Genomic DNA, 23,597 nt, shown 5'->3' on the forward strand with positions numbered 1-23,597 from the left:
AGTTAAAGAAGAAATCATAATGGGAATTAAAATATCTTTCTATTTTGGTAAAAAAGAATATTACAGAGCAAAATCTGTGAGTTATAGACAAAAATGATATTGTAAGGAAAATTTGTAAACATAAATATTTTTCTAACAATAAAAGAGAACTTACAATCAAATTAATCTTTTAGCCGAAGGCGGTAGGAAAAGTACAAAATAAAACTCCACCTTCAGTTGAAAATTTTCTTTAAATTAGATATAGTGGAAAACAGCCTTCATTTGATAAAGGCGGTGTACAAAAGACCTCCTAATCATCACACTTGTGATTACGTCACGCCTAGTAAGTCTCAGGGTGAGGATGTTGTCTGCTGCCAGTGCCACTCACTGCAACGCTTGAGCTTCTGGTTCCAAGCGTCCTCAATCCAGGTGGTCTGTTGGGACCGTGTTGGAGTCTTACAATAATGCCAGCGTCTCATTCTAGTCCACTTGAATCAGAACTTCTGGAGATAAACGCCAAGCATTGGTATTTTATGAAACTCTAGTTCATGGAGGTCCAACCTTTGGCTTGCCTAGCCCACACTGAATGAAGAGGAAGTGTCTTGGGTCAAATATAAAATATATTATACCTATTATGTAGGTAATAAAACTCTTTTATATTTTAGCATATTAAATTGTTTATAACAACATAACAAGCCAAAGTTTAATAATTAAATAAGAAAACCTGTAAGTCTGATTAATAACAGCAAATGCTTGTCTTCACAGGCACATACACACAGGTAAGTTGAAACAGTATTATTAGTAATCACTACATTTTATTTGCCAAGTTTCACAACCACATGTGACATCTGATATATGTAGGTTTCAATTCAGCCATGTGTGGTGGACTTAGCAGGCAGAGTTAGAGTACTGTGGCCTCCCCTGCAGTGTTCTGCTGTGACCAACACAGTCTGCCCTCGAGCACTGTGCCTTGAGCTATGAAAAATATTACATAATAGTGTTAAAGTTTTACAATCTTGTGAGGTCACACATTACTGGATGTAGCCAGTGGGTTGGACACACTTACTCTAGGTACATACAGTGAAGATCAATCTCCCTTTGAATCTATGAAGTGAAACAGAAGCAGTAACTCTCTCCCTCTATTCTCCTTTCCTTCTTTCTTTATTGTCATTGTTTTACCTGTGTGATGATATAATTCCCCAAAAGACTGGAGGCCTACAGGTCTGTTTCTTGTCAATGTCACTTGCATAGACCTAGGTATGGTTTTCAAGTCTATTTACTAGGATGGGCCCATACCCTTCTCGCAACTTAATAAATAAATTTTAAAGCATTTAAAATACTGGAAAAGGGGAGGTTGAGAAGTGATACTCTCAATCCTGCCTGTACTGCAGCCTTACTGTCTTTCTTGGTGAGTTGATAGCCTCACCTCTTGCCACGGCTTCCATTTCTCAAATACAGTGTATAACTGCTCCAGTCTGAGACGCAAAAGCAGTTGGGGTTTTCAACCTTGTGAAGATTCAAATAATGGCATTTTCAGTTCACTTAGTTTCCAGGCCACAGGCAAGGAGTGTCTTCCTTAGCAATAAGACATTTCCTTCTATTTCTGCTTGTGAAGCAAATTCATGACTGCTACAAACTTTGATAAAAGTGGCAAAAAGGAATCAGCTTATCCTAACTTTTTTGATTTTCCTTATCATTTCCTTTCATACTGTTGTCTTATGTAACATGAGATCCACTTTTCACAGTCAGAGATTCACCAAGGGTTTTCCATCTTATAATAAGGGTCACCAACTTTCTAGCCTGCAGGATCTGAGACCTAAATAGCATTTTCCTCACTTCCTACCCTTACTCATTTCCATATTTTTTGTTCTTCTTTTGGAATACCACGTTTCTGACATTAAAATCTGCATTAGTTAGGATTAGACTAGCGCAACATATTGAAAACCTGATGCGTGACTTACCCCACATCAAGTATTATTTTTTGTAAATGGATGGAATGTATTCCGTTGGTATGACATCCTATGAACATCAGGAACCCTGTCTTCTATGCTTTTACTTTATCATCCTAAGTGAGTAGTTTTCTTCCTTATGATTTTCTCAGAATCCAAGATTCAGCCATCAAAGGGTATTCCAGGCAAGAAAAAGAAGGAGGAGAAAGGAGGACGAATGTGTACAACTTGTGGCAGAGTCGATCCTCTTTAAAATGTCTTTCTCAGACCACCTACTGGAAAGTTTTGTTTTTCTCTAATGATCCAAGCTGATATAGAAAGAGATCCAAGATGTGATGAGTGAAAATAGCACACACACACACACACACACACACACACACATACACATGCACACATGGCCCCATCTCAAAAGGCTCTATGTAGCTTGCTAATATACATTTATATATGTGTCTATTGGCACACAGATCTCTGTGTTTGTATATGCAGCCAGATTTCTGTATCCCTAATTTCTACATTCATGGACTCAACCAAGGGTGGACTGAAAATATTTGAAAAAATGCATTTGTTCTGAACATGTATAAACTTTTTGCTATTATTCCCTAAACAATCCAGTATAACAACTCTTTACAAAACATTTAGGCTGCATTAGGTATTATAAATAATCTAGAGATGATTTAAAGCACATGGGAGGATGTGCATGGTTTCTCTGCAAGTACTATGCCATTTTATATAAAGGACTGGAGCACTCAGAAATTTTGGTGTCTGCCAGGGTCCTAGAATCAATCCCTATAGATACCTAGGGATGGGTACACATACACACACACAGACACACACATACATAAACAAACACATACACATACACACATATGGTTCTGGAATATAGTCACTAAATTAAGAACAATGGAACCTTTTTTTGTTGTTGGTTTTTTTCCTGTACCAAGAATTGAACTCATGACCTTGCGCTTGCCAGGCAGACACTGTGCCACTGAACTAAATCCCCAGCCCCCACAGTGGAACCTTTGGTGAAAGAACTTGGAATAAAAAGTGATGCTCAGAGGAAGTTTGCTCTACTTTATCTGTAGTGCTTGAAATGTTTATTTGTACATGGGCAATTATTTCTATCTGTTGGACATAAAAAGGATATAAGAAAGTCACCAGGGTCTTGTTGGCACAGAGGGTATAGATCGGTGGATGCTAGGAGGGCCTCTGGGGCCAGAGTCCGCAGACCTAGGTTCCGAGTCTTCCCGAGTAGCCACTCAGGCTAAGGTTCTCCTGATGATATCCCTGCAAAGATGCTGGGAATTTCATGGAAACAATTTATGGACAAATGCTTTGTAAGATTTATTGGTGTATATAAATAATACTATATAATTTATGACATCCATTTCAAGTGCACTGTATATTTTATTATGTAATTCTACTACTGTGTAACATTGTATACTTGTAATGTGTACCACTTTGTAATATTTAGTACCAAATCTAGAGTGAAAGCAGACATGTCCTACTGAATGTAGAAGATAAGGAAATATTAACTGATTTAATACATGTAAAAGTGCCAAGTCATTGATTTTTAAAGGCTCACACGCAAAATGACAAGCTGAGTTTCTAACCTGGGTCCTCTGATCCTAAGCTCTGAATTCTTTCCACTTGACTTCTTAAAACTTTAACATAGTCCTGTCCTCCTTCCAGTCTTATTACAATATTGGACATATTCAGTGACTTTTTTCTTTTTGTTTTATTTTCCTTTATCACAAAAGCCATTATTTTCAACACTGGAATTTCTTAGATTGCCAGTAAGTTGTCTTCTGTTTAGTAAAACACAAAACTATTGACTAACTGAATAGGAAATGGGACCAACTCAAGTTCTGAAATAAAATAGGCTGACTAATTATTTTAGTGAGTTGGCATAGTATATGGGACAATGTGGATTTTTGTTTAAAAGGTTGAATGAATACTTTGTGTTGAACATAATTATTATTACTCTAAAGTTTATATTTAAAAAATTACATGGAAACAACATGGATCTTAGAAGCCTGTAGGCTATAATATAAAAGGAAGATAGAGCTCTAAGTCTGAGGTTGGTGGATGGAAATTGATATACGCGGGTTTGTAGAATAAAGAGGAACCTGGCAGAGTTTATTAGATCAGACTTCAGCCTGCATCCAAGCTCAGGTCTGTTCACTAAGTATCAAGGTGTGGCCCTGGTACCAAGGACCTTCCATGTTGAAATTTATTAATCAATATTTACTCAACTTTAAAAATTGTTATTATCTCACCCTTAGTATTCATACCAGAGCATTGCAGTCAATTAAGTGCATCTTCAATTATTCAAAGCCTCTCCTGCAGAATTATTATACCTAAATATTGTGTTTTAATGAACTGTACTTAATTTCCACACCATCAAGTGACTGTTATGCTACATCTTCCTCCCAGGGGTCTGAGACAGTCTGTCTAGCGCTGCGGGAGACACATGGCTTTAAATGTCATCCTCAAAGCCTCCTCCTGCTCCTGTTCTCTTTGCCTACTAAACTGGGCTCAGTCATGGCCTTTTTAATTTACTGCATAAGATTCTAGAAGATGACAGTGGGAGAAGAGGGGCAGACAGCACTGCTAGTTTCCAAGTCAGGAGATCTTTAGCTGGAATGAAGGAATGGAAATCTGGAAATGATGATACACAGCCTCTGTGCTCTTAGGCTCCCGGAAAGGAAAGGAGAAACATAACTGCACCCTTCAGAGGGCTTTAGTCTCTAGACATTGAGATCCAAACCCAGGATGGGGAGAAAGTAAGGAGGAAAAAGACATACTTCGGGCAGCACATTTTTATTTCACCAAACTCACCTGTCTTGTGGGTCCCAGGCAGAGTCATGCGAAGCACATGTCCAGGGACATCAAGTGTCCTTTTCTGCACTCAGCTCATATTCCATGTAGCTTGGGCTTCCCAGGACCCACAGGACTTACTTGCTGTCAGGCAACAGAGCTGGGAAGTTCACTGATGGCCTCTGAAGGCTCCCCTGTCTTTCTCTCAGGGTTTCTCCTGGGTAAGGAGGTTCTATAAGAAGCTGTGATGATAGCTTAGAATTAGATGTGGATTCTTTGACCCAGCTCTATCAGGGCCTTATAACATATCAATTGTTATCTGTTGCTACACTTAAGGTACTGTATTGTTTCTTTTCCATAACACTTATTCTCCAATATACTACTTATCCAATTAATTTTATATATTGTCTGTCTCTCCCTTACTAGAATATAAGCTCTACAGAGGGAGCTTTTTGATCATTGTGTTCAGTAATGAACCCTCAGTGTCTGCCACATAAATATCTGTTAGAAAATAGAAGGAATGAATGATTGCTTGCCTGTGCCCAGCTGTCACTGCCGTACTCACCCATCAGTCATCCTCTCGAGCCCCACTGACGTGGTCAAGATGGGCTGACCATTTCTCTCACGGCAGAGAAATGAGACTTCAGATGCTTACCACAGATAGGATTTGTTTTCTACTTGTACCAGTGTGTCCAACCAGTTATCAATGGTGCTCAAATTTGCATGGGGTCTTCCTCTGGAGTGTTGCTGGTCACTGCAGTGTTAGCACGGCTAACTAAGGGATCACACACCAGTTCTTCTGTGCCCGACCCCAAAGGGAGTACAAGTCATTTCTGCTCACAGCCTGGGGCGCATATTCATGTGGGCACATAGGTTCTGCCTACCTGCAAGCAGTGGCTGGGAGGTGTGGGGCTGTAGGTGGCAGTTGGAGGGAATGGTGTTGCCCCCCCTGCTACATCCACTCCAGCCCCTTTGTACAGAGCCACATGCTGCATAACCACATTTTGTTTAAAAATCAATAGCATATAAACCAAAAGACTCTAAGGAGCTAAAAATTTTCCATTGCCAATAAATCTCATCACCATGAGGGTCAAAGGCGTTACTCAAGTGTTTGTAGTGACGCTGGTGAAAATAAACCTTCTATGCTGCCAGTTGTATAAAAATGTAGTAATATGACTATATACAGTCTTGATACTTGGTAATGATAATAAATGACTATCCACCATGGATGTGTGTTTACCATATTTACTTTTTATCATTACTTCAGGGCTTTCTTCTACTTGTAAACAAAGTTTACTATAAGCAGTACACTGAGTTACACAGGCAGTAACGTCATACATCTTGTGTTTACCACATATTTGATTATACGCTTTCTCTTACTATGGTTTTTTTTTTAGAGACAAGACCTCACCATATATTCCAGGCTATAGCCCAGGATGGCCTCAAAATCATGGCAGTCCTCCTGCCTCAGCCTTCTGAGTGCTTGAATTACAGGTCTGAGTCACGCCTGGCTCTTATTATGATTATGATGTTTGCACAATGAAGAAGTCAGCTAACAGTCCATTTCTCAGAATGTGTCCCCATTGTTAGGTGACACATAATGGGCAGAACATCCAGAAATGTCATAGGATGACCCAAAACTACAGGAATTGGACTTAGAACTTGTGACCACAGATTCTGGAGATATGGGGTGGATACTGGGTTTGCCATTGTATGGCAGATGTGTTTGGATAGAGCAAGCTACAACCCTTCCCCCAACCATAGAAATCACATTGATGTATAAAAATTAACAAGTACATCTATGACCGTACTGGCAGACTAGTGAAGGGCTTATTAGGGATTTGAATACTGAGGACCGTCTGCAAGAAGGAAAGAAGTAAGTAAGAAAAAAAAAAAGGAAAGAAGTACAATGAACCTCCTTTATCCCTGGTCTCCCTTTCTACAGCGTGTTTTCTCTTCACAGACAACACTCTTCCCCCCATCTTGTACCCACCCACACTCATTCACCTTTATGAATATCCACTTACCCCCACCAGCACTCATTCTTGCCAATAGCCATTTATCCCCATTAATACCTTTGCTTATTCAACTAGAGCTAGCCACCTTGTATGCCTGTGCAATATCCAGTTGACACCCACACTACTCTCCCCACCCAGTTTCGTCCTAGCCAACCATGCCTACTTACACAGACTGCTCTCTTATTCCTACCAAATGAAATTGCCACCTAGCACAGAGGGCCTCTCTGGGTGGAGTACTGGATTTCATCTTTTGGAATTCAAGGCAACTTTTGTTATGTCAAAAAAGTGTTTTCGATCCCCCACATATTAGTAGCACCATTTATACTAATTGCGGATCAAGTAAACACTCTATGTTAAAGAAGCTGGCATGAATTTGGTAGCTCTCAGCATCTGCATCCACTAGGAACACAGTTGTATATCGGCATGTAAGCATGAAACCTATTGCAGACAGTGCTTGGGGCACACAGGGAGTCAAGGGTCCTTCACAATAAAGCCGTGGCATGTGAGTTGGAGCCACTGAGGTAGAATAGCGCTACTGAGCAAGGCAGCAAAGTCCAGAGAGGTTTTCATTTCCTCTCTCACTTGCTGCTAGAGGAAAGCTGACCGAATGGCAAGAATCTAATGCCTGGTTCTGAGAGTGACTGCGTTTGTTTGTGAGCCTCTGTGAGTAGCAGCGTTTTGATTTAACTGCATTGCGTGTTTCCTCCTCACGAACAAACCCCATTTGCAATATAGACCTCGGCTTGCAACTAATAGAAACTGATATGTAGAAAATGTGATCCGTTATCTCCCCTGCTGTGGTCTGCTCACCTCCACGATTTCATTTCAGATTTGAAGGTGCCTGAAGATGCTAACACTATGCTGAGGATTTTTTGAAAATGAAAGGAACTTATTTAGGGCTATGTGCTAGATAGGGAAAGATTCCACGGCATATGGGTGTGAAGTGTCCAGAAGACAAACCCTGAACTCCTGGGCTTTTCTCCTATCGTTGTCCGCATTCCACCCTTGGCCATCCTGGACCACCTCCCCAGTCAGGTTCAGGGATTTTAAGCCTGGGGTTTGCCTCTGCCAAGAGCAGTGAAAGATAGTCTTAGAAGCCATAACTGCTTACCAGAAGTCTCCAAATCCTCAGTCTATCCCAGGTCACTCATTCCTTTAAGATTTAATTCAAATGGGTCCATGCTGATTCCCACATGCACCCAGTGACACGTGTGTGCCCCGTGTGACTTCTTTGACTTCTACAGTTGAGATTTCCTTTTAGACTGCTATGCAGCCCTTATGGAGGCTGAGTGGGGAGCTGACCGTTTCTAGTGAATACGGTATTGTAGGCTGGGCTACAACACCAGGGAGGTACCTCAGGGGCTGGTCTTTTGGATGTAGGAGCTCCCATCCTTTCAACTCATTGGCACTGACTCTGGGCCTGTCCCCTCCACTCAAGTCCCCACATTCACAGTCCCAACTTGGAGACAGCCTCTCCATATTTCTCTCTCCTTTACTCCTGTGCGCAACCAGCCTGTGGCTCTCTCCTCTGTATGAGCCATTCTATAGTGTCCCCCTTGTCTACAGAAGATATTTTGCAAGACCTTCATCAGGTTCCAGAAACTGTAAGTAGTACTGAGCCACATGCTATGCGTAATATATCTCAATATCCTAAAATAAAATTTAATTAAAGTCAATAACAATAAATTATGATCGACAAGTGATAATAAAACACAGCAATTATAACAATATGATCAAAGTTATTTAGAATTACAAATTATTTATTTCTGGATTTTTCCACATAATATTTTTGTATCACAGATAACTATAGGAAACTGCCACTGGAGAAAATGAGACCAGGGGTAAAGGAGGAACATTGTACTTTTTTCCTTTTTTTACTTCTTTCCTTCTTGCAGACAGTCCTCAGTATTCAGATCCCTAACAAGCCCTTCACTCGTCTGCTAGTACAGCCATAGATGTACTTGTTAATTTTCATAAATCAATGTGATTTCTATGGTTGGGGGAAGGATTGTAGCTTGCTCTATCCAAACGCATATCCGCCATACAATGGCAAACCCAGCATTCATTCCATACCTCCAGAATCTGTGGTCGGAAGTTCTAAGCCCGATTTCTGTAGTTCTGGGTCACCCTATGACATTTCTGGATGTTCTGCCCTTTATCTCCCCCTGAATCACCTCGGTTATCACATGACTTCAGTTGGTATTTGCCCAATTTCTTCACTCCCCACAATGCCAGCAGGGTAAGGATGTGTGTGAAGCACAGTTTACTAAGGTTTGGGCACCACATGGGGTGTTTCTGAGAGTGGCATAATCAGTAACATAACATGAAATGTTAGAAATCCTCGTGCACAAAACTACACTGGTTCTCCCTCGATATAAGTGGCTTCCACGGGCATTCTCCTCTCTCTGGGCTCCAGGCTCTGCCGACTTTCTCCTTCTCTTTGACTCAGGCTCCCAGGCCCCATTTCCCTGTCTATTTCACACATCAGATAGCCACAGATTTATTCGAGTTCACATCTTCCCAACTGTGCATACTGGGCCTCCCTTTCAAAATCAAACCCATACAAGGTTGTGTTTATGACCAGGTACATTCATGTTTGTGGGAAGAGCTAATGCTCACCTTTTGATGTTATTTCCACCTTGCATGGGACAGTTTTTCCTAGATTCCCAAATGGTTAGGCCAAGTAGACCTAGGAGACTCTCTAGTTAAACTCCCCACTTGAAGCTTGAATTCCTCCTATAATCACTGAAAATGTCACAAGCGCCACTCAAGTGATAGTGTTGGTCTTGTGTGTTTTGCCGTCTGGTAAATTTATGCATCTTCTTTTTTTTGTTATATTACATATTTTTATCTTCATTGGACTTGGTCAGATTACCAGATGTAAGAATGCAAGGTTAATCAAACCTTTAAAGGGAATAAACATTAACAAAAAAAATTATAAACGATATAGTGTTACACCAAACAAGATGATAGGAGTTCAACCATGGTTGTTATGTTGCATAGAGTTACCTTCAAATTAGTTGTTCAGATTACCAGATATAAGCATGCAAAATTGGTCAAAACTAAAAAATAAATAAATAAATTAAGCATTAACTGTTCCTTTCAATAAACGATTAGACATCAGCAGTACAGTTATCCCAGCTATCCTTCTGTATGCATATATATTTTTTCGCTTCCTTCTTTCTTTCCTTTTCCCCTTTCCCTTATCCCAGTTTTTTCTTCTTTTGAGCAATTTTTTTCCCTTTGTCAATATCCATTGTATGTTTTGGGTTCCACTTACTCTTTCATGTTCTTACACCAGGGAGACAATATGTTGTATACACATGCAGGTCTGATTTATTTCACTTATGAGTATGGTCTCTAGTTGCATCCATTCACCTATAAAAGCCTCGAGTTCATCTTTTTTATAGCTGAGTAATACTCCATTGTATGAAAATACCACATCATTTTTATCCATTCCTCAGTTGAAGAACATTTGGGTGGTTTCCAAGATTTAGCTATGACAAGTCTAAAGATGAAATACCAGTGGCATCTTCTCAATACTTCTGCCTCCTACTGAACAGTATATACCTCCCAGGGTTGTTTCAAAGATCAAATGGGATGGTGATGCACAGTGCTCTGTGCAAAGTCTGGTACACATTTGGCCTCTAAAACATGTTCACTATGAGTGCTCCGTCACTGAGCAGACCTGATAGATGATCAGTCCTTGAATCTGTTTATTTGTAGCTACTTTCCAAGGCATGTTGCTCTCAGTACCTGGAGACAAGAATCCTACTTGAACTTCTGTGAACAGCAGTGTCTCTTTGTTGTCTCTCTTCATGGGCAAACTAGATGTTACGATGTGTGTCTAGATGCGCCCTCCCCTACCAAGCTTCATGTGGTCATAGGTGGGCTTTTTCTAAGGTGACTGGATCTAGAGTATGTGATGCTAGGATTAAGGGTGTGTGATTAGTAAATTAGTCCCCTGATTGGTTTGGTATAGTTCAGGGTAGGATTAAGGGAACCCCACTCTGGGTGTGAGTGCTACACTTCCTGAGGGTGGGTAGCTTGGATAAAAATCTAGGGACGGAAAGAAGGTTAGTGTGGTTACTCGTCACTGTCTTGTCCCTGTTGCTTATTGCTGCTGCTGCTGCTTGTCTTCTGCTCTGCGGTTCCCCTCTGCCATATGCCACCCTGCCTTGGAGCCAGCTAATTATGGACTGAAACCTCTACAAACTTTCCTTCTTTAACTTTACAGAATTCCTAGGAGGTCAGCAGTTGAGAGAGAGGAAGAGACCCAGGGAAGGAACGTCTTGGGCACCAGCCTTGAGAAGCCCTCAGCTGTGTTGGGTGATGGGGAGGCCATAAAGGCTGGACCAGCAAGAGACTTCTCAAGGAATCTTTGTGATCTCAGGACTTGACTTTGGGCAGTGCTGACCCTGGTCCCCCACATCTTGGCACTCTTCTAGGGAAATGCTGAGCATTACTCAGAGCCCCCTCTGCCTTCCCAGGGTGCCTACAGCACCGCTTGTTGGCAGCAGCAGTGCTTGGAAGCTGGCAGATGGCACATGTCTGCTGCAGAAGGATTCCTAGTTCTGTTTGCAGCCCCCTAAGATGCTACTGACGTTCCCAGGAGGGGCTGTGAAATTCTTAGATAATTCTTAAAGTATGATTAATTTTGATACATTTATATTTAAAAATAATAAGTGCCAGACAGAGTTGTGTGGGGAAATATTGGTTACAGAAAGAAGGTGGGGAGGGAAGCAGCTGCCTTGTTTCCTTGCCCTTGGAAGAGCAGGCAGGGCCCGCACCGCGGCCAGATCCTGCATCCAGCTGCGGAGACTTGTGAGCCCATCGGCAGGCCCACGGTGCGGTGCAGAGACCAGGGGTTCATGCTCCTTGGAAGCTGAGCCCAGCTCTGGTGCTGCGGAGAAATGCTCGTTACAGACCAGGCCCAGGAGCTGGAGACACCAAAGCTAATGCAGTCACCTCCCTCCCGTACACTCTCAGACTCCCTTCCTGTCTGTGGTTGAGGAGCAGATTGACCCTCTCCTCTTACATCTCTTCCGTTTTCCTCACAGCTCCTCTTTCTCTGCCTCCTCAGCTTTCCTCACCTTTCTCTTTTCTCTTCTCTTTTCCTTGACCTGTTTTTCTACCTTGTTCTTTCCAGTCCTTTTAAATCAGAGAAACCCTGGCTCACAGGGCAGACAGGATGTGTGGATTGGATCCTCCTGGTTAACCTCATCCTTCTTTCCAAAAGTGCATCCTTTGTTTGACTTTATTCTTTTTTTTTTTTTTTTTTGCCTATCCCCCAACTGCTATCTCTGTTCAAATCTGCCTTGTCACCATTGCTAAGTCCTGTCTTGCCCCTCCCTTCCTGGTCTACCTCCCACGCCTTCCTTCTCTACCCAACTTGCTCCCTTTTCTCTTCTTGCTCTCCCCTCCTTCAATCTTCATCTCTGTCAGTGGTCTGTGTTTGTTTCCATGTATTTGGTTTCTAACTTGCTGCCTGTCCCTGCCCCTGCTGCCACTTCTGTCCTTATTTGGATCATTCTTCTCCCTCTCTCTTCCTATTCTGTTTTTGTTTCATCTTCTTCCTCTGGATGGATCCTCCCCTTTGCTCAAAGCTGTGTCTCTGTCTCTCTTCTGTTTGCTTTCCTACTGGAAGGCTGAGAGGAGGACATTGGTTCTTAGTCATCTGGAACAAGCTGAGGCTTGGGGATCTCCGTGACATCAAGGGAGTGAGGATTCAGGCCTGTGTTCCTTGGTCGTGGAATTTTGAGAGGTCCCATAAGAACCTCCAGCCAAATACCTTCCTTTGCTACATCCCTCCCCTTTGTGATGCTCACATCCTCTCAGGATGGCCCTATCTTTCCCTTTGGAGACCTGCACACACCACAGCTGCATGGGGACCGGGGAAGGCAGCTGTCCTCTGTTTCCTAGAGCACTGGTTCGGAGATGCACATCTGTTGGTTGGGGGTTGTGTCCTGGCTGCACTTTGCAAGTGGATTATCCAGAGAAAGGTAGTGAGTGGTTCCTCACACAATCTGAGAGAGAATCTCAGCTCACAACCCTTTGCAGTTCTGTCTCCTGAAAAGTCTCATCACCTTAAGGGATGGGAGAGGAGGTTTCAATTATTGTGTGTATTTTCTCTTTCTTGAGCCTCCAATGATCATCTCACTATTTCCTCCCACCATCAAGCTCTTTTTCTTTAAGGCCTAGAACAAACACTGCTTCCTCCTTCCAGTCTTCCCCAATTTCTTTATCCTTTCTGCTCCCCTCTTCCAATTTGCAGTAACTATTCTCTGTGCTAAATCCTGGGATGCATGGCTTTTGTCTTTCTTCTTTTATGACTCTACTTCCTGAAATTTTCTACTTTTCCATTTTTAATAACTAGTTCCTAATAGGGGTTCCCAAATAGTTGAATTAGTTTCTTCTCTGCAAATTTGCATGTTTTAAAAAAATTAGCCCCGTGGTAATCTGGTCACCTTTCCAGGCTTTCCCTTTGTCTACCATGTCACCCACTCACCAACTTCTACCAGTCCTTTGTTACCAGTGTCCCTCACTTGAGTTCACCTATGTTCTACATTGTCATGGAGTGTCACCTGCCAGTCAAAAAGGGTCTCAGTCTCTATCCCATATATGGTGGCAAGTCCAGTGCTGTCCCCCAGGTCTCTGTGAATTTTTGGAGTTCTTACATTTCTCCTGGTCCTGATGCTCAGTTCATTTTCATCCCTCTCTGTCAGAAGAAGCTTGTCTTCCCTGAAGGACTACTGCCAGAAGAAAATGGGTGTCACAACATTTTAAGATATGGGGGTGACTGAAGAGGATTAGATAGCAATACTGCATAGAAAACAACTTAAGTTTGAAAATTAGACATATCTGATCTTTGGGAAGGAAGTTTCTTTTTTTTTTAGGGTTTTTAAAATTTATTTTAAAAATAAAAGAAGAAAAACATGCTAACAAACAGATATCCATTTACAAAATAGCATAGGAACACTACAAGCAAAACAGAGTTACAGACAAAGTGGTAGGAAATTAACAATGGTTGTTGTATTATGTATTGATATCTTTTTTTTTATGTATTGATATCTTCAAAGTTGTTTCTCAGGAAAACAAATAGAGACATGCAAGATTAACCAAATAAGTAATCATTAACTGTTCCTTTCAGTAAAGTGATAGAAGTCAGTAGTACAACTATGTTAGCTATCCTGTATATACATACATACATACATGATTTCCCCTTCTGTCTTTTCTCTTTTCCATTATGACTTTAGTTTGGGGCATGGTGACAGACTTGGGTCTATTTTCAGTCTTTGGCAGGTGTCAAGCCAATTTTTCCAGCACCATTTATTTTTTATTTATTTCTTTTTTATTTTAAAAAGTAAAAGAAGGATAACATACTAATAGGGGGGGCTTACCAAATTACAGACAAAGTGGTAGGGGAAGTTTCTTTTTAAAGCTTTAAATTCTTTTTATTTCAGGCCCATCCAGACTTAAACAATTCTGCAAAAACAATATGAATTATTCTCAGGAACCCTTCACCTAGATTTTCCAAATATTAACGTTTTACACAACCATGGCAGAATAATAAAAATCAGGCAATTAACATTGTTACAGTGTTATTTTCTAAACTGTAGAACTTATTCTGATTTTTGCCTTTCTCATTAATATTTACAGTATGCTTCAGGACCCAGGTCAGGATCAAATGCTATATTTAATTGTCATATCTCCTTGGTTTCCTTTAATTAGTCTTTCTTTGTCTTTCATGACTTGGACACTTTGGAAGAGGGCCGCTATGCCAGTCAGCTTTTGTCACCCTAACAAGATGCCCGAGATGATTAAATTACGTGGAAAAAGGTTATTTGGGTTTGTGATTTTGTAGTTTCTGGTGTATGATTGACTGGCTTTTTTGCCGCGGGGCTTTGGGGAGCATGGTTGAAGCATGCAGCAGAGCAAACCACTCACCTCGTGAGCCAGGAAACAAAGGGGAAAGGAAGAACTGAGGCCTGGCAATCCCCTTCCAAGGCTGCCCACAGTGACAGCAGGAGCTCCCGGTAGACCCATCTTCTGAAGATGCCACCACCTCCCACTAGCACCACCCTGGGATAAGCTTTTAACATGTGGGCTTTTGGGGGTTCACTCTTCTAAACCATGGCAACTGGCCAGTTGTTTTTTAATGAGTCCCTCGCTTTCAATTCACCTGACGTTTCCTCATGATCAGTTTGGGTTATGCATTTTTGGTATAAATGCAGCCAAAGTGATGGCATACCTTCAGTTCATCCTATCAGGAGAAATTCAATGTGAGCTGTTCATCTATGTGCTATGCTCACTTAGAACACTTGGCTAAGATGGTTTCTACCACATTTCTCTACTGTAAACTTACCAACTTCTCCTTGACACTTAATATAGAGTCTGTGGGAGGATACTTTTGGATTATATAAATATTCTGCTTCTCCTATTTTTGCCCACTAATTTTAGCATCTATAGATGACTCTTGACTGAAGCAATTATTACTATGGTATTTGACAGATGGTGATTTTTCTATCATTCGTCCTATTTTCATTAATTGAAATTCCATTCTCCTATGGAAAAATTTTCCCTTTTATCCCATTCATTTATTTAACCACGTTTTTATTAAACAAGTTAAGCATCCTGTATTTGAAATGTTTAGGACCATACATATTTTAGTTTTCAAATTTTTTTTTAATTTTGGAGTGTTTGCATATACAAAATGAGATACCTTGGCCAAGGGATCCAAGTCTACATATAAAATTTACTTATGTTTCACGTATACCTTGTACATATAGTCTGAAGGAAATTTGATGCAGAATTTTTAGTACAACTTCATTTTGACAGTGACCTGTCGCAGGAGATCAGGTGTAGCCTGTACTTTCCTACCTGGGGCATCACGTGGACTCTCAAAACATTTCAGAATTTGGAGCATGTTGGGTTTCAGATTTTCAGATTAGGGATGCTCAACCTATATTAATAATGGCTTGTGGAAATTTATTGCATTCTATGAATTATAGTCTATTATGTCCATTCTACACACACACACACACACACACACACACACACACACACATACGAGATGACTACCTTATGCCCAGTTTGACTCCAATGGCAACTAATCTGCTCAGTGCCTGTGGTAGACCTACTAGTTCTCTCCCCATCATTTTACCTACAGTTAAAAATGCTTCTCATGCTTCGAGTACTTTTAGGGCATCGCATCCTTGTTCCAAAATTTCTTTTTATCCAGGAGCTTCTTAATCTTATCTCCTGGACAGTGTCTTATTTAGTTAAGGCAGTCACTCCAAGACCTTCTTCTGGTTTATGAAACTGGCTTAAGAATAGGTATGTCACCCAAATTGGGCCACTAATATGTAAAATGGAGTGATGGGAAGAAGGCTTCTCAGTGGCCTGAAAGATCTGTGGAAGGGTAGCCCTTCTCTGTCCAGAGGGTGGGGTATCAAAAGAACACCTAGAACTACAGCAGCCATGTTGCCGCCATGAAGTAATCTGACATTAATGAAGTCAGATGAGAAGCAAGAAGCACTGAGTCCTTGATGATATCGTTGAACTATTGAATCTAACTGACCCTGATCTCAGATAAATCTTTATATCATTTAGGTCAGCTTGAATGGAGTTTCTTGACTTGCAACATAAAGATTTCTGGCAGGATCAAGGTCTTTGGAGCTCTGTGCTGGTCTGACTCTCCTCTCCCAGCTCATGTGCTTCTTCCAAGGAAGTGCACATGGCATCTGCTCTGCTAACAAGATTGTACAACTGGTGCAGCAGTGATTTGCACATGGGCTTTAGATGGATGTGTAAATCCTATTAATGTTTCTCAAAAGCTGTGCAACATTAGACAGGTTGCCTCACCTCAATGAATTTAAGTTTTCTTCTTCGAAAAGTAGAACTAAAAGTGAATCACTTCCTTTCAGGGGTCCAGTGAATGAAGCAATGGATATACAACCCAACCTACAGAAGAACTATAGCTTATTTTTGCCCCCCATATCTTCTGTTCTTGCCTCTTTGACCCTGGGCTGTGCTTTCCTGTGCATTGGGCTTTAAAGGAGATTCTGGTCCTTCAGATGTTAATCGCTTCAACTTAGAACCTCAGTGATTTTTTTGAAAGGAAAACAAATCCCCATTGCCAGAGAAGATGAACAGCTCAGCCATTTGCTAAAACAAATATTAGTTCAGTGGCGTCCAGGGAGAGCAAGCAGCACTGTGAGCTCTTTGTGTTCTGCGTCCTTCCAGGAGCTGACAGATGTGCTGCTGAGGACAAACATCTTTGGGGGAGGGAGCGAGGAGGGAACATCGCCCTGGGAGCTGTCCTGCCCACCTGGTCTCCTGGCTCTCTTGTGGCATCGTTTATCCCATTTCTGCCCTGTCTGTCTAGGCTCACACTGTAGCAGTCAGCACCACCTTACTTCTAAAGACTGAAGCTGGCTTCTTCAACCTTTTACCACATTCAGTGGTTTGCACTGGTCATACTGGCAGTTAACTCAGGCAAATGCTGAGTAGCACTGAGGGGATTCAGACCCCATTTTTGAGATGTAAGTGATTCACCTCTAGGCCAGGGTTTGTTTGCTTCAGCACTGTTGACATCTTAAGACTGATAATTTCCTTAGGACTGATAATTTCCTGTTATGAAGGGCTGTCCCGTACACTGAGGATGTTTGGTTCCATCTCTGGCCACTACGTACCAGATAACAGTAGCACTCCCTTCCTTGGGTTGTGACCACCAAACTCTCCTGAGATTGCCAAATGTCTGCTGGGAGAAGGCACGCTGCTGGCTGAGAACCTCTGTTAGTGGGAGGTAATGAGGGATACTGGAGTTAACCGTATCTTGGTTCAAAGCCTGGCTCTATTACTCACCCCCTGGGATGTTTGACTGGTTAGCTTCACCTCGCTGAGCGTCAGTTGCACAGCTGTACAATGGGAACCACAGCACTGCCTGTTTCACAGGACACTTGTGAGAGAGTGAGGTGAGATCTCTTGCTGAGAAGTACCTGGTGCCCAGGCTTCGTGATACTATTAACCTGTTTGTGTCAATTGCAAATCCCACAAGAGCAACAGTCAGGTCTGTGTCACTCACCACTGTGTGCCCAGCAGCCAGCTCAGGGCCTGGCACGGCATCAGTGCTCAAGAAATTAATGTTGCTGCCCTACACTGGACCTCACTGAACTTTCGCTTTACTGCTACTTAAAGCTCCTGACAAATCGCCTTAGCTCTGAGGGAGGACATTTCTTCTTAGTCTGGGTTTTATAGACTTATCCTAAGCTCACAACTGCCTTCTTTTCTCTGCCTAAGATTACCTGAAGGGAGGCCCTGGAAAGACAGCTCTTTCCTAGGCCTATTCTCACCATCCTGAGTGAGTTTCTCTACTAGGATCTTGTCCTTGTTTCTATTGCTGACTCCAAGGCCTCCTCCAGGTCATATTCATTGGCAGCAGAGAGATGACTGACATGTCTTGAGTCCAATGAAAGAGTGATCCTTTCCTACACAAATGACCAGTTTTGCCTAATTTAGGAGGTTCTTTTAGATAATTCCTAGTCATGTTAACTACCCATGTTGGCCTACTTTTCACCATCTCTGTAGTGTAAAGGCTAGTTAAAGAAACAGGTTCCCCACAATTACTTCTGTTGGAGAAGGACATTTCACTCCAGTAATACACGTCAAGACTGTGGTGGACAAGACAGGCTTTTTCCATTGAAGGAGCTGACAGTGAAGGAGCGAAGTCAAGGTGAATATGGTGACAGTTAGGAATGTAATTATTACTGGACGTGGTGGTGCACGCCTGTAATCTTAGCACTCAGGAGGCTGAAGCAGGAGGATCACTGAGTTCGAGGCCAGCCTGGACTACATAGTGAGACCTTGTCTCCAAAAAAATCATTACATACTGCAAATATATACTAATAAAATAAAATTTTAAAAGTTATACTTACAAAAACCACGTAAGTTCCAAATTGGTGAAAGGAGAGCCGGGTGTGGCTGCAAATTCTTGAAGCCCAGTACTCTGGAAGGCTGAGACAGGAGGGTCACAAGTTCAAGCGCAGCCTGGGAAATTTAGCGACTTAGCAAGATATTGTCTCAAATTAAAAAAAATAAATTAATAGGGCTGGGGAGTAGCTCAACATGAAGCCCTGGGTTCAATCCCCAGTATCACCAAAAAAAAAATCTCTGTTGACAAGAGGTTGTGAGTGGAGGAGGAGAAGCAGCTCTGGTGCCCAGTTCTAATCCCCACATCCCTATCCCCTTCACCGCCACTCAACACCCTGACTTAGGCTTCACGCTGTCTGACTTGGAACATTCCCACCGGCTCCCACTGCTCTCCCTGCTTACATCATCTGTGAATTCGCCTCTGCAGAGACCCCATGGTGATTTTTCTAAAGTGCTAATATGATTATGTCACAGCATGCCTGGAATCTGTTCAAAGTTCACCATAGCGTTATCTGTAACTATGGAATATTGGAAACAATTGGGAATGACTAAATAAACAGTGGTAGATTGAGGAAATATTTTATAGCCAATGAAACTCACAGTTTTACAGATTAATTAGAGATATAGGAAAATATTTGTAACATGATGAGAAAAAAAATCCTTGAATTTAAAAGTATTTGGCATGATTCAGATTTGGTAAGAATATGTGTGTCCATAGTTGCAAGACTAAAATTAGGTGTGTCTGAAGAGCTTGGGTCTGCAGCCCTGACACAAAACCGTTATGCTGCATGGCTCCAGGAAAGTAATGAAGGTTACTTCTGGTTGGTAAGACACAGAAGATTTTAAAATTCCTTTTAGACTATAAACTTTATGAGGTCAGATATGATATTGTGGTCTTGTTTGTTAATTTCCAGTCTTAGCGGAGTGCTTCGCGTGTAGTAAGCAGGCACTCAGAGAGCTTGGTGAGTGGAACTGAGCGTGGTGTCTTATAATTTCCAAACTTCGTCTAACAGTGTTCTCATAGGTTGAGCTTCTCTAGGAGCAGACACTGGGGCAGAGATTTGAGTGCGTATGGTGTACCTGGGGGTGTCAGGTGGGGAATGGAGAAAGGAGTCAAACCTCGTGCTCTTGAGCAGGGGGCCAGGTGGGCAAAGGGGGGTGTGTCCTATGAGGGAGCTCTGGGAGACTTTTAAAGTTGCAGTCAGGTGTGGTAGCACACGCCTGTAATCCCAGAACTCTGCGAGGCTGAGGCAGAAGGAGCACAAATTCAAGCCCAGCCTGGGCAATGTAATAGTTTAGTGAGGTCCTGTCCCAGAATAAAAAATAAAGAAAAGGGCTGGGAGGATATAGCTCGTTACAAAGGCTCCGGGTTCAATCTCCACACAGCAAAAGAAAAGTGAAAAAAGGCAAGCAGGCTGTGGGGCTCCAGTTCCTCCCATCTTGATGGCTGCGGGTGGCTCCAGAGCAAGCCGCGCACTCAGGTTTCTGCAGTAGACTCGGTCCTAGAACCGAACGGCAGGAGCCAGGAGGATAGGGGCAGGGCACTGCTAGGTTCCGCTAAAAATAAGATTATTTGGAAATGATAGGAAAAGTATTGTTAAAAGATTAGCATGTAACTGTGATCGGCCTTGGGGAAGTGATTTAATCTCCCTGAGACTCGGTTACTTCACGTTCAAAGTAAGGATGGTAATACCAACCTGGCCTCGCTTTGGGTTTCATAGAAAGCACTCGCAGACATGTGGGCACCACATGCATGCACGAGGGCACGCATGCGCCTATTATGTCTTGTTAAAATTCAAACATTGAAGTATTAACCCTTCACATGACTATATTTGAAGGCAGAGCCCGTGAGGAGGTGATAAAGGGTAAAAGAGAACATGAAGGTGGTGCCCCAATCTGACGGGTCAGGTGCTCTCGTAAGAAGAGGAAGAGACGTCAGAGTCCGCCCTCTGCCCACACAGGCCACGTGACTACACAGTGAGGAGGTGACTGTCTGCAAGGGATTTCTTTGGGTCTGGGAGGAGGGGCCACTCAGTAACCTGATCCATATTCAGAATCACTTTTCCCAAGCCCTGACTCTCAGTCTTTGAGGTCAGCGTGCAGGTCTTACTTGCTTTTGCTGGAGGGAGTTTAAATGGATACATAAGACCTTGAGGCTGGCCCTGAGATGACTAAATTATAGGCTGACTCCAACTTGGGCTGAAACTGGGGCATCTCCTCTATAATGCTCTGTCATAACATGTACCATCTGGGAAAACCTGTGAGCTCTTAAGCCATTTACACGCTTCCTTGCTGTTTGGCTTTGGCAAATTACTTAATCTTCCTAAACCTTAATTTTCTCATCTGTAAATGGGAATAATAATAGCACTTTTCTCTTTGGGTTGGGAGGATTAAACAGAACTTTGCATGCAGAGTGCTTACTGTGTACCTGGTGGGTAATAAGCTTTCAATACATTTTGACTGCTGTTAAAAGAATACCATTGTTATTATTTACTGTTTTTATTAGAGAAAAAAGTACCAGTTTCCTGACAGTGGGGCTGAAGTATTGGAATTACTGCTGAGTACATCTTACTACAATCAATAATATTTCCACCTAAAAATGATGCTGGAAACAACTCTAAATGTCACCAAGGTCAAGATCTGCCTGCAAGCCAACCTGGAAATTTCAAACCTTGTGCTGTCTCAGTTCTGATTCTTCCTCCTCTAGCCTTCCCCTCCCCAAGTTTGAGCATCTGTGTGGCAGGTGTCTGTGCCCCTGTTCATAGCTCAGGATTAGTGGGTACAGAGCAGTCGTGGCTCCTAGGAACAAGAGAAGCCAGTATTCCCAGGAATCTAGGATGACCAACCATCTGGATTCACTTGGGGTTTTCCCTGTTTCAGCAGTTTAAACCCTGTGTTCCGGGAAACTTCTTTGTTCTAGGCAGATGAGGGTGGTCATCGATCTTACTAGGACCCAGGACAAATGTGGTGCCCAGGCTGGCACCCTGAGGCAAATTCACCAGAAAGTGCAGGCTGACAGTGCTGGACAAAGCATCATCTCTTTCCTATAGTCTTTTCTGCTTTGAAGCACCAGGACTTCCTTCCTGGAAAGAGCTCTTGGAGCCATCCTGGGAAGACCCCCGCGGGGTGGCACTGGAAGAATGCATCATTCAGGCTGTCAGAACCGCTGCATGATCAGTGGCTGCTCTGCTGGGCTCCTCAGTGCCTTGGTGGGGGGCACTGGGAGCCCGAAGCCCTACTGGGAGTCTGTGCTGAAGGCTGTGGCGCAGGAGAGGGCACTTCCCAGTGGGAGCTAGCAGCACACCTTCCAGCCATTCCCTGCCAATGATTCCAAGGAGGTCACAGTGTGCCTTGGTGATGCCATAGCTTGCTGGACCTCAGAGTCTCTACCTTAAAGTCCCTGTAAAGTTCCCTTTGTCCAGCCAAAGGCTGGGCAGTCAGTCTCTAACTCCTCTCTGTAGGGGAGTCATAGGGAAGAAGCAGCAGGAGGTGAGAAAAACAAAGGAGAGATTTCTGCTGTGGATATGAAAAGGGAGGCCGGAAGGTACAGGGGTTAAGATGGAGACCGACAGTCCTGTGCCTGAGCCTCACACCCCAGCGCAGAGCAGGTCAGTCCATAGATTCACCTTACATTGGCTGCATGCTGATCACTAACTGAGCTCTGAATCAATTCTCATCAAAGACTGAGGCTTGTTACACACTGACTCTTGCCCTCTGACCTGTAGGTAGCTACTGGGAGAGCTGGTCATGGCTTTTGTCTGCAGATCTGTCTGAGAGCAGACAATGTAGTTCTGTGTTTGTGCACCAGCTCAGCTACTTTCCCTGGTGTCTGTCAATGCCCCAATTACTAGCAAATTGCTAACACTCTTAGAAGGAACTCTTTCTGCATATTAATTCAGCCAAGCACATGTTCTTCAGGTAACCTGGGCCCCCTGCATGCCCGCTGGGGTGATTTGCTCTGCAAAACCAGGTAATTTCTGTGCTAGGTTTTGGTGGAAAGTTGAAAAGCAGTGTCAGCTTCTCCTGCTCTTAATTAGGGCTGGGCTTTCTCCAGTAAATCACTGATCATTATCAATGAGCTTGTAATTTTATGTCCCAGAATTAGAGACTGATGATTAAAGAGAAAGCGGAGAGGCTGCGGTGCAGGTCCAACCTCGGGGCATCTGGGCATTTTTTTAATCTCCATAATTTATTCCACTGTGACCTTTTTCTACAGCTTCGCTGAGACTCCCCCAACTGCAACATCCCTTTCTCTTTAGAAATGGAAGGGCCACTTCCCCTTGACCGCCAGCAACATGGGTGACCGTGGCCAACCTTCTGGCTCCTAAGGCTTTGTGCTGAGTGGGTACATGCGGAGTCTGTGAGCATTCTTCTCTCTATCATGTCCTCTCCTGGTTCTCCAAGTCTAGGGTTGCATCTGATGCCACTGCAGGGACCACTGTACATGGTGAGGGACAGCTCATGATACTCCTTAGAATCAACAGCAGCATGGCAGAGGCCTAAGCCTTACCAGGCTCCTGATGCTTGGCCAGGACCCTAAAGCCTGTGCCACTCTGTGAGGCTTATTAGTAGTTTTGCTTGCATCCACACCCCTTTGTTCTGGCCACAGCACCTTACTTGCCTCCTTTTCTCTCAGTACAGCTACTAAGATAGCATCCTCCTCCACTGTCAGGAATGCTTCTGGGGATTGGCCCCAGCCCATCATTTGCTCTTCCCTATGGTCACAACAAAGGGCTTAGGAATGGACAGGTGATCTGAACAGCCCCAGCTAGGCTGGAGGTATTGGAATCATTGGTGAAGGGAAACACTTTCTTTGCTGTGACTGGTTGATCTGCTAGGAGAGGATAAATGATGAACTATCAAAAGTGTTTGATTTGATGGCTGGATTTATTTTTTTTTTTTT

At 42.9% G+C, this 23,597-nt stretch overlaps 1 long non-coding RNA gene across 2 annotated transcripts; it reads right to left on the minus strand.

The window, feature by feature from the left end:
• Positions 1 to 250: 250 nt before the first annotated feature.
• Positions 251 to 6,246, minus strand: LOC106150183. Of its 2 annotated transcripts, none has more exons than XR_001236843.1 (3): positions 6,157 to 6,246; positions 4,767 to 4,987; positions 251 to 561 (listed from the first exon to the last, which is right to left on the minus strand). It is a non-coding gene; the product is annotated as an uncharacterized LOC106150183 (long non-coding RNA). The 2 variants fall into 2 exon arrangements; XR_001236842.1 differs by lacking the exon at positions 251 to 561 and adding an exon at positions 3,019 to 3,223.
• Between the last annotated feature and the right edge of the window lie 17,351 nt (positions 6,247 to 23,597).

The sequence above is a fragment of the Chinchilla lanigera genome, unplaced genomic scaffold (genome assembly GCF_000276665.1).
Source record: "Chinchilla lanigera isolate Chin_1 unplaced genomic scaffold, ChiLan1.0 scaffold00066, whole genome shotgun sequence".
NCBI classification, from domain to species: domain Eukaryota; kingdom Metazoa; phylum Chordata; class Mammalia; order Rodentia; family Chinchillidae; genus Chinchilla; species Chinchilla lanigera.